The sequence below is a fragment of the Aythya ferina genome, assembly GCF_964211825.1.
Source record: "Aythya ferina genome assembly, chromosome: 12".
In the NCBI taxonomy this organism is placed as follows: Eukaryota; Metazoa; Chordata; class Aves; order Anseriformes; family Anatidae; genus Aythya; species Aythya ferina.
Window position 1 is genome coordinate 6,075,282 of NC_140308.1, and position 12,337 is coordinate 6,087,618.

At 39.5% G+C, this 12,337-nt stretch overlaps 1 protein-coding gene across 5 annotated transcripts in view; it reads right to left on the reverse strand.

The window, feature by feature from the left end:
- WWOX (WW domain containing oxidoreductase) overlaps positions 1–12,337 on the reverse strand; it is a 563,654-nt gene that overhangs the window by 55,191 nt on the left and 496,126 nt on the right. The gene's annotated exons all lie outside the window — the stretch shown is intronic.

Genomic DNA, 12,337 nt, shown 5'->3' on the forward strand with positions numbered 1-12,337 from the left:
CGTGAATATATACATAAACACATGGATAGATTTTTATCTTTGTCATTTTGGCTGCTGTCCATCGGAGCTGTGCGTCTCAGGAGAGCACTGGTGAATGCATTGCAGCTAAAACTCTGCTGAAGATGTTGCCTCCCTGCCTGCTGGCCACTTATTTGCTAAACAGCTTAACGAGGAGCTTTTTTCTTTTCATTTCCTCTTGGAGCAAAAGAAAAGGAAAAGATGGTCTAAAAATTGGTCCTGTTCATTTGCCCCTTTTCAAGAAAACGTTAAGTCAGTGCCAGGAGGGTCTCCCCACTAGCACTTGAAAACAGAAAAGGTGAGCCAGGTTTAAAGGCAGCACCTAAAAACATCCTGCTTTTCCCTTCTAACTCAGAAAACACCACACACCTTGAGCACCATCACTTCCTAACCTTGATAAGCAGTGCAGACTGACACGAATATGCGTTCTGTTTGGTTGGGTTTTTTAAGCCTCTCGTACAAAATTAACCTGGGCACTCCAATTAAGACCTATAATGCAAAGTGCAATCGGGATTTGTGCCAAACCTGCCAGTATATCTTTGATCAACAGTTTCACTGTTGCAGTTGTCACCATTGCCTCGCAAGAATGTTTACCTGCTGCAGGCAGAGAAGGCTGATTTTGCAGAGACACGAGGCTTTCCAGTGTGTTGTTTTTTTTTTTTTTTTTTTTTTTTTTGTTCTGTAACAACCATTTCTCATGTCTTATAATGCTTTAAGAAATGGAGCAGGTAGATTAGAGGCTTTTGTGGAGCAGAGATTCTTTTTTTCTTTCTTCTTCCTTTTTTTTTTTTTTTTTTTTTTTTTTTAAATACCAGCTGAACTTACGTTCAAACAGGAAGAATGGATTTCTCTGAATTTCTCTGACAGAAACCTGGAGCTGGAGGGCATAAGGTTCAGACAGCGATGAGTACGCCCCAGGGGAGGGGGTACTCCAAGGCCTGGACTGAAAGCACAGTGCCAGTAGAGCTGCAAAGAGGGCAAGAAGCTGTTTTTCTTTGTGAACTATAATTAAAAATAATAGGTGAGAGCACGTAGCAAGACACTGCACACAACCCTAATTTAAAACCGATAGAGTTTATCTGGCATCTTATGATTATTTATGTGCATCTTAGTCCTTTCTGTGGTAACTAATTATGAGCTGATAGGAATCAGAATAAAGAGGCTGCCAACTATGATAGAAAAAGTAAACGAAGAGAAATTGGATGTTGCCACATTAGGATAATTTAATGGGGAAAGCGAATAAGCTTCAACCTCTCATGATTTTCCTCCATTTCTGTTTTTGTTTTCTCCTGCCTTTCAGTGTCACAAAAAGGAAAACTCAGGGTGCTGTTAGGGGGTCAACCTGCAAAAGACCTCTGTTTTGCATTCTTATCCTTCAAGGGCAGCAACCATTCTAAAAAGCCCCAATTCTCCTTAACGGATGCTTCTTGATTTTGTGACTGTAAAGAAAGGCACATTTGTTTGCAAGATATGCATTTTCCTCAGAAGATGGGATTAAACTGATAATGATGACTCCACAGCTTAGAAATGATCTCCTATAACAAGGTAAACCAAACCTGTCTGTATTAAGAATGTTGAAAGGCATATATTTACCACCAGACCAAAATATTTTTAAAGTTAGCGATCCTCTTATTAAATCAATATCTTTTTTAAAAAAGAGAAAGTATCTTACAAGCAGGAGAAGAAATGCGAGTTCTACTAAAAATAACATTAACAGAGAACAATAAAATTGTTATGTTCATTTGAACTATCTTATAAAGCTTCACAGCACAGGTATGATCACTGTATTCAGCAGTTTAGAATGATTCAAAGCCCCTGAAGAGTGTTATTATTAGTTTTTGCAAGCAATTCAACTGGACTTTTATTAGAAAGGTAAAATTAAACTAACGTGCTCAATGCAGAGTGAGAGCCCTTAAGCTATTGCTGAAAAGCATCCGTCCAGCCTAGCTAAACTCAGGATAGCTTTAATAAAAATTAGCTAATTCATAAAATGAAAGTTTATCAGAACAGTTTAAAATCCAAACCAAATAATAATTTATCTCTTCAAAAGAGTCAAATTTGATGATTTTAAAAATTCTGAGCAGGCAGACATCCTACAGCATAACAGCAGTGCTTTATACCTCAAACACTGACACAGCCTAAACTCCAAAAGAAGAGAATAGTTTTCCCTGTGTGAGTGTAGGATATTTACTTTAAGCGATAAAAGATTATGTGGCTGGAAGCCCAAAGCACTTTATCATGTGATGCCTCCAGTGTTTCGCTGAGGACTGGATGTAAGCAATGTGCCATTTGCTTTTTGGCTGTGTGTATCTTTCTGTCTTTCTAAATGTTTCAATTGTGTTGGGTGTTTTGGTAGAAAAAAAAAAAAAAAGTTCAATGGTTCTATCATTGACAGAGAAATACCTTTTTATTACTTAAGAGAAATGCAGTCATATTTATCCCTTTGTTGACAGAGGGTAAAGCTTTAATATCAGAGAATGAAAAAAAGTGAACTCATCAAGCCTATGAGTTTGATGATGACAAAACTATGAAACAGAAGGTAAATCCCAGATTCCCAAAGCCATTTAAGCATCTAAATTCCTTTGGTAAATGTGAGCTAGTTGCATCCAGAGATTTGAGGATCTCTACTTAAGTGACTTGCCCAAGGACAGAGAGGAATGAGTATCAAAGGACTCAATAACGCTTCAGGTCGGACAGGATGTCAGGATGTCTCCAGCCCAGCCTCCTGCCCAAAGCCGGACACCCAGCAAGCCCACAGAGGCCATGCTCAATGGGAAGGTCCCCAAGGGACCAACTTCTTCTTTTCATCTTTGACTCAGATGCCACAAACCTCTGGGTAGAGCCAGAGCTGCAAATAACTGCAGAATGCCTGCACTGCCACCCATGCACAGCCAGGCTGTGAGAACACTGAGTTTCTCAGTAAATATTGTTTATCCCTTATGAACACAATCTTCTGAATGACATCTTTATATGCTGGGCCTTATGACTGTTTAATAAGAAGTTTTAATTTTTTGCTCATCAGCTTTCCTGTTCACATATCATCAGCATACAACAGCAGAGGATATTAGGGAATCTAATTAGTAAACAATTCCATACTGCTGATACAAGATGAAACATTCTTAAACCGATAAAAAGAGCACTTTAATCACTGTTGAATGACTTTCAATGACAAGCGGTTTGTGCCATGTCAGAACATAATTTGAAGAAGATTAGAGTACTATATAAAAGAATTAATGTTAACAACTTCGTTAAAAAATGTCTTAAACAATGAGCTTGTCAGTTGTCACAGGCTCTCCCTGATCTATTGTGATTAACGCCCCCGCTCCCAACAATTTAAACTGATAAACAATGCTAAAAGCTCTGGGCAACCTAAACATTTTTTTTCCATATGTCCGTCAGTTGTATATGGTGCTAATCGCCAGGGCTGGGGGTCAACCTTCCTTAACCTGCAACAAAGGCAGCGAGTTGGAATGATGAATACACAGGATAAAGAATTTGTGAGAAGCCCAACTGAATCTTTAATCATGCCTCAATGCCATTTCCGATCCAGGCAAACATTTGAAAGCTGCTAGGCAAGCACCACGCTATCAATCTTTCCAGTGTACGTAAAATTACCCGGGAATCTTGTTTTGGATTAAGTTGAAGAGTGTCTTAGTAATAAGGGTTCATCATTCTCCTTCGCAAATCATTTGTCAGTTTTGTAATACAATCTTAAACTGCAGCAGGGTGGGATTTGTAAAGCAGTTGCTGTTTATTTATAGTTGAGGCTGAAAAATCTAAATTGTCCATCCTTCCAAAATCCTTTGTTGAGATAAAAATACTAAGTAGCTAGCTACTAGTTCATAGGCATTTATCTCATAACTGTGAGCTATCAATTTGTAGCTGATGGTGCTGAATACAAATTAATATTGAACATCTTAACAGTAAAAGAAAAGGGGTTCCTGATACACAGCGTACGGTAAAACCCTCATTAATATATGTAATGCATCCGTTAGTATTCTAAGATACCATTTATGTACCTGATAAGAAAACATATTACACAGTTAATGTTTAGTTTTCAAATTTGTCTACTTTCAAATGCATGTTTACTTTCTAAAATTAGATTCCTGTTCTGAAGCAGGTTTATGTATGAAGTATATAAATAATAGAAACAAAGCCATAAATTATCTGTATACATATCAACTACAAATGAATAAGATCCACTCTAAACTCTGTTAAGGGCATACAGATAGCATGTGACATTGCCTACCAGCGAGATGGAATCAGCTTCCCTGAAAAAGAGTTATTTATTTATTTATTTATTTATTTTATTATGAAAAATTAAGTATTAAGGCAAGTTATCTCAGTAGCCTGAGGTTAAGTTTAATGCAGCACATTTTAAAAGATGGCCAGTGGAAGGAGGTGAATTCACAATGACAAGAGAGGCGAGCATTTGTGACAAGGTCCAGATTCAAAGCAAGCAGCCCAAGTGAAACAAAAAGGCAACTGCTTCCTCAAAACTCTTCAGGCTCTTCCTGTTATTCATCCCAGGACCATTAGACAAAGCAAACACATCCCTAGCACAAAAATACTAGCTCAACACAACTGCATTGTGAACAGATCACTTATAGTGGAATCACTTACTGCACAGCAGAGTGAAGATGGGGGAGCACACTCATATTACAGACCATAACACAAACAGGGTCTCCCACTCCTTCGCTGTGCCTCTGAAAAGCCCTCCAAAAAGTCCAGATCCACTCCGTGAGAGCGGGAGTTTCAGTTCACCAGCTGGCGTCAGCCATGCTCATTTACCAATTTGGTGTGAAATAGATAATCTTGGAAAAGCAAACAAGATGGAGCAAATTGCCAATGCCAAACTCTAAAATTACAGCTGAAGTTCTCTGCTCCTCAAGCCTCATCTTCACCCGGTGTCAACCAGCTCAGGTCCACCACCTCCTCCGACACAGATCTGCGGTTGCCTGTGGCTTGTGCCTCTCTGCCGCTTGCCACCGGTGCCTGGTGCAGTGTGGTGCCTCCTGCCACCAGCATCTTGGCAGCTGACATTGGCTGGTATCCTGGAAGTAAACCACACTCCGAATACAGATGTTTCTATTTGGGATGTGCAGCAAGCCACAGCTGGGATTTGGTGCAGTTATTCTCCAAATATACTTACTCCTTTCTCAGTAATGTTAAAATGTTTCTACAGATGAGCTGAGTCTGTACTTTCTCCCATCAAGCTACCTTCGGAAAAACACTACTAAGTCTAAAATCCTTATGTCCTCATTCAACTGTCGTAGCAGAGGGACCGGCTTCTCAATGCCAAGTGTTACTTCACTCAGTTTCCTAGCCGGTATCTCAGAGCTGCAAGGGGCAGCTACCCTCCGTACAAGGCAGTGAACGAGTTGTAGCCTTGCACAGGAGATTACAGAAAAATCCTTCCTGCTGCAGTCCTCTTACTCAGAGCAATCCTGGATGCATTATTATCTTCTGAGTAATGCTCGCAATATATATGCACTATCCTCCTGTAAGAAAATAGGATTCCCTAATTGCTTTTTCAGCCCAGAAATACGAAACTGAGACCTGCCTTTGCTCCTTTGGGTGAGTACGACAAACTAAAATCATAGCTGCAACTAAAAAAAAAATAAATATACAACTTTGGAACTGCCAAATATGATTCAATAAATAAATCAGGCTCAGTTGACTTCAAGTCCCTTCTCCACCCAAGTGCCAGCAGGAAAACGTGACCTGAACTGACTCTGTAATTGCAGTCTTTTGAAAGGTCTCACCGAACCACATCTAAACCAGAGATTCTCAACCACCTCCCCTTCCCCCATCACCACATTTAAACCAGCAAAATGTCTCTTAGAAGATAATACAACGGATAAACCCAAATCTATAAGGTCTGTTTTTTGTTTTTTGTTTGTTTTTTTTTTTTTTTTTTCTCTGATGTATTTCTTTTTCAATTAATTCTTAACTACAAAGACTCAAAACTCTAACAACTTCTCTACTTACAAAGCATAGTTGGTTTCAAACTGTAACTTTTCTTAGCGTCATTAAGACCTTTATGCATTTACAGTATTCTTTACATACATTATAGAAGATAAATGTGCTATATTCTTTGAGTAAGGAAACTGCAGTAGTTCACGAAAGAGGATTTGTTTTCAACTGCTGAGGCATTAAGACCTAGTGATTATTTAAACTATTCAATATATGCAGCTATATTTAACTCACATTCTGGGTTTTAACTTTGCAAAAGAAAATGTGTCCATTGTAATAAATGTATTTTGACACTGCACCATGTTGTTTGTGTTATGCAACACCCCATATGTTCTCAATTATGGCAATGATAGTGCTTGAAAACTTCTATCCTCCAACAGTGTCAAACAGATCGTCTGCAATCACTCCACAGGAAAAAAAAAATAATACAACACAGGACATCCAGGCAGGAAGGAGCACTGGGCTGGTTTTCTTATTTTGACCTTTACTTCTGGAGTCAACTTGGAAAAGTCACTTCAACTCCATGTACCTCACTTTTCCCATCAGTAAGATGGGGAGAGTACTAAGATTTACCCACCTCACAGGGGTGTTGTGAGGACTAGTTAATATTTATGGCGTGCTTCCACATCTACTGCTGAAAAGCACTGTGTAAGTATAGTGTTGTATTATAAACTGTTGTTAAAATGCTTAGAAGATTTAGAACAAGGTTGGAAAAATAGCTGATAAAAATGTAAGTACCTTTTGAAATCATGCTTATTTTTCTCTATTGTATAAACTCCCTTCTTTAACGTGTGAAGATGTCTGCTACACCAGGCTCCATTCTGGTCTCTTTCCTCTCTACTTGTTTGTTTTGGTCCAGCTCACTGAGAACTTGGTAGCACTCTTATTAGCCAAAGTACCACAGGGGTCTCCATAAATGGATGCTTTAGAGTCCTATATCCCTTCAAAAGGAGGTCCATGAGTTCGTCTCTCCCACACTTTGCATATCCTAGAAAGAGTAATCATGGCATACCAGGGGTGGGATTCCCCTAACACAGGGATCTTAAAACATCTGCCTTGGGAAATCCTGCGTGCTCTACAGCTGTCCTCCAGAAGGGCACACATTTCCCACAGGTCTGGAATCATATTTGCTATCCTCTCGTAGACATCTCAGATAAAAACATCAAACATTTAAGACACCCTCAGACACCTGTGTCTATGCAACACTACTGCTCTTTTTGCAGCACCTGGAAGGGAGTTGGGTCCTACCAACACCCAATTCTTTTCTTTTTCTGTGTTGAAATCCACAATTAGTTTCTGAAATTCTTTCAAGCCTGACACAGAGCCATCTTAAGCTTCAAAAACTGTAATGAAGCATATGGCTTTACCTTGCTCGACCAGCATTTCAACGGCAAGAGCAGCAGCACGCCCACAGGCTGCTCACTCTGGCCTTTTACGGACATCACATTTCCTCTCAGATCACTTCTGAATTTTCTTCTGCTGCCTACTGAACTCCCGTTCACACCTGATTTACACTTTTAAAACATCATCACTCCACTGAAGTGTCGGTTTTGAACACTGCATGCAAATTGCTACTATCCAGCACTGCTGCTCTCACTATACCATGATGTACAGGATAGTATGGAGCAGTGGTGTGGTACTGCATGCTTCTCTTCAAGTCTAAGTTTGGGAAACATCCCTGAGGGAAATTTTCGGTGTTTATTTCAGAATGCAACAGGATAAGGCTGTGATCAGGCTGCTGTCCCTTGCTTGTCCTCTGCCCCGTGTGCCAACCCTGGTTGGCTGAACGAGGAGCGAACAGCAGGCAAGAGGGAGTCAGTGCCCTTGGGCATCACAGCAGCACCATCAGGAGCTGTAAATCCCTGCTCAGTGATTGAGATTTTGTGATGTACATTTATACAAACACAACTCCCAACATGCCAAAAATGGAAACCCTATTCAGGATACTGGAAATCATCCTGAAATGCATATTCTACCAGCTGAGCCCATGTTCTTCAGGGCAAGTGTAACTTAAAGAGTAGGGCAAGCAGGTTGTTGACAACAAACATCCCCTGCCAAAAAACCAGATTAGATATGCTGCTGTAACTCAGTCAACAGAATAGGGTCGGCTGGTGTTTGGACATATGTAAATGAGAAATTTGTTGAAATCACTTCTGTTATTAACTTCTGCTAATTTGAAATGCTTTGTTTTTGCTGTACCTAACTTTAATTATATAGATACTTTATATAAATGTATGTACACAAACAGTACTGTATATGCTGTATATATTTATATAGCTTTTTAATACTACTACTAGTCAAAATTTAGACTCTCTTCATATGCAGTGTTGCAATGAATGCCATCACAATACTGACATTGTGCTTCCTTCTTCATTGCATAGATAATTTTTTGGATTGACTTTGATTTTAGATATGAGTGAAACAACCCCACAAAATGCAATGCTTTTTAAGCAAGTGACCTTTTGGGACAAATATTTGACAAGCTGTTTGTTTAGGTTTTAAAGATAAAGACTGTTTTTCATCTGTTGATACATACACACACAAGAAATTCTGTAATACAATGCATTCAGAAACCACAGGGTGTGATGTTGGGGACATATCACGGTAAAAAAATTAACTACCAACTCTGTCTTCCAGAAACTAATTAAGGGAATGTATTTTGCAATAATACAGATCTAGTAAACAGGCCTCTAACGTCTAGGCTTAGAGCTGTAAGCCAGGCACTCCTGTATTATGTATGTGTGATTTTCATAGATAGCCTGCTGTAAAGTGTGCCCTGTTAGTGCATCTTTCAGGCTCAAAGACACTAGCCTTGTTAATATTTCATTTAGTACATACTGTAGAGTCTCATTTATATTACTTCTATAATTAATGGTGATAGCTTAGGCACTGCCTTTACAAGGAGAGATCCCTGTATGTTGGTCGATGGATAATGAGAAACAATAGATATTTCATTCACCAGCAGCTTGTTGCTAGTTAGTAGGAAATTATCGTGTGTACTGTTGCTTTAATTGCCAGGGTAAATAATGCTGCCGCTGTGTTAGTGAACATTTTAAAGCACTTGATGCAAATAGACTAGAAACAAAACAAAACAAAAAAAAAAAATTACCTTTATTATGCTATACCTTAGCATAGGGAGTTACAAAGGTCTTAAAACATTTGCGTTCTATCATGCAAATATATCTTAATATGCATGTGCTGACTATTCAACTACTGTATTTTAGGAAATACAATTATGCTGCCTTTCTCTTCTCCTATGTAGACTGTAAATAACTGTAGATCTTTCTCTTGTTTTCCTGTGTAAATATATGTAAATACGAACCAGCTATGCATGTTGATATTCTAGGCAATTTCAGGTACTTTTATAATCTGAAGGCATGTACTTGAACTGGTTTGTTAAAAAAAATCAATTCTCTCAAACCCTTTAAAGCTCATTAGAAATTAAAGATTTCTTACTAGACTGGTTTCTTCTATCTCAGTTGTTTTTCTGTTTATTTTTTTTTCCTGCTTTCTCAGCGTTGTCTCCCAAGACCCACTATCAAGGCTGCATACACCAGGGCAGTGTAAGTGCAGTGTCCTGTCTCAGGATGCAATTCCCTCCCCTGCCAAGGTTGTGCCCCATTTAGATTCCACACCAGCCCCATTGGTAAACCTCAACGGAGGCTCATGGGCCACCTAAAGAGGGGGCAAATCTATCCCCTTCACTCCCATCCCTCCCTCTGTTTCATAATGTTTTCTATTCTATTTTTTCATCCATCAAATAAGTATCTAATACTGCTCATGCCAGGACGGAGTTTCAGGGCAGATGCCATCTCTTTGGCTGTTTCTTTGCTCTTCAGCTATGCTGGCAAGGTAGCCCGCAGTCCGGCTGCTCACTCAGACATGCCTTTCTGTTTGAACACACTCTTTATGTTTCTTTTCCAGCATGCTTATGACTTTGACAGACTGTGAAAATAATTTGATAAATAGCTTGATAAATTTCCCCATCTCTTCCCTTCAGTGCTGTAACACTGTTTGTGGGAGCCTTTCAATTGAAGGAGTGCGAACAAAAATGAAATTACCTAAGCTTATAAATCAAGTCATCCCCTGCATACAAATTTGGCAGCAAGGTTTCAATTTAGCTCTCTTTTTCCTTCTTTTTTTTTTTTATTATTATTTTTTTCTTTTTTTTTTTTCTTGCAATAAATGAAGATTCCTGGGAGGAAATCGGTAAGAAGAAAAAAGATGTATTTATATCTCAGTATGGTAAGGAAAAAAAAAATCCCCTCTGCATTATCTACAGAAACTAAATGCAATGACAACTTTTTAATCGAAAGAAAACAGCTTTCATGTTTGGGGATGCTTTTCCCAGAGTAGATGTATAAGAATAAACACATTAATTGACAGGATCTTCATGACTTTTTAAGTTCCTCAAACTTAACTCAGTGTCTCAGGAAGATCTCTTTCCAGTCCTTGAAGATTCTTTTAAGATGAATATCTAAAAAGCTGAGCTGACATGGGCATTATGTTCAAGTGCAAGCTGTACTATTCTTTAATAGAGGGCGTAGAAATGGTTCATAGGATTATTATCTTTCTACAGACAAAACCCATTACCTTCACACTAGGAGGGAAAAGCTGGTTTTTAACTTATATAAAATGGAATCAATTATCAATATCTTTGCATGGTTTCCTGGCTCTGCTGGAGAGCAGCGGTAGAGTGCTGCTGTTACACTCGCAGCAGTGCTAAACACAGAGCGATTTGGCAGAAGGGCTCCTTCCTACGCTGGGCTCCTTGTCACACCTTTCTTTTAATACAATCACATCTGCAGACGAAAAAATAAGTAGCGATGATTTGTATGCAGGGCTTCCACTCTGAATGTCACAAGAGGAGACAGGAATTGCATTTTCAGACTGATCTCATGGCTATTGTGACTTTAAAGTTCTTCCCAGTAGAAGTGAACAGGTGAATAAAAAGCAGTCACCAGCACAAAGTCAAACGCAGTGGCAAACAGCAGCACAGGTCAGAGCATCCATACAGCAAGTAGTTTTGGCTGTGGAAGAAAAGCAGTCCTTTGGCAACAGCCTCCCATACAACCCTTACCATCCAGCCTCTGAATAATCCTTTTGTTGGCTTTACCGGTGGCTTTTCATGGATGATTATATTTCCAGTGAGTAAAGGAAATCTGGAAAGTTAGTGGTGGCTTTTTATGGTGAAAAGTCTACATATGCCCATCACTTCTTAAACTGTTACAAATAAAAGCCTTAATTCTTTCACCAGACAATGTCTAATCTACTCCAACTCCATGTTCCTCAGCAGAGGGATCAATGAGTCCATTAGCCATCCTTAAAAAACCATATCCCCAGCTATTTCACGAGCACACTCAAACTCAGGCGCACATTTAGGTGTAGTATTCGCAATATATATAAAACATAATACTGTAGAAGCTGGTAATGGTGTTTGGGAAGGAAATGTTCAATATTAGACTCTCATCTGCTTATCCCATTCATGAGATCTGCTTCTACAAAGCGCATAATGATAAATGGCACATTTGCAAATTATCTTCTGAGTGCTGATGAGAAATCAGCAACCTGCGAGTTACCGTGACTTTGAATGAGTACACTCCACTGCAAGTCTCGTTTGCTGAGACGCCTGCCAAATGAGTGCATTAGTATATTAGGAATCTAATAAATTGACTAACAAGCATTTGATGAAAAATAGCTGTACCATCCGTTACAGTTATCATCACAGCCAACAAGGCTACTGGGCTTGGGACTGTGAAGGCACAGCTGCTGATAAAAGAGATGCTGCCGCACCGTGCCGTGCTCTCAGCAGCATCTCTCCACTCACCGTGCATCGCTCACAAACCCGCAGCAAGACACGGGACCTCATTTACTTCAGCTTCCCTCTACTTCTTCATGTGACACTTGTGAGGATTTAAGCCTTACTCAGGCTGGTCTTTTCCCTTTCTCCTGCAGAAAGTAGGATACTGGGATGGTAGAGAAAACCCTTTTGACAATCCAGTAACAAATACATGTAAGTTCCCCTGCCTGGGAAGGAGCCAGGGGACTCTTTCATTGTTCAGGCATCTGAAACTGCTTTCATGTTCACAATCTGAAAATTTTAAGCTTGTTAACTATGATCACAAACATGAGGCTAAAGGACCAGAAAGGCTTTCGCTATATCCACATTCTGCAGATAGGCACTGTGTTATTTAATGTCATGCAATCAACTTAGTATCAGGAGTGGCTCTGAGTCCTGCCTCTTAGCTCAGGATCTTAGTGGAAAAATTGAGCGCAAAGAAATATATCTCCCTTCACACAGCCCTTAACCTGTGCTGTCTACTGCTTCCAGCATACACACAAG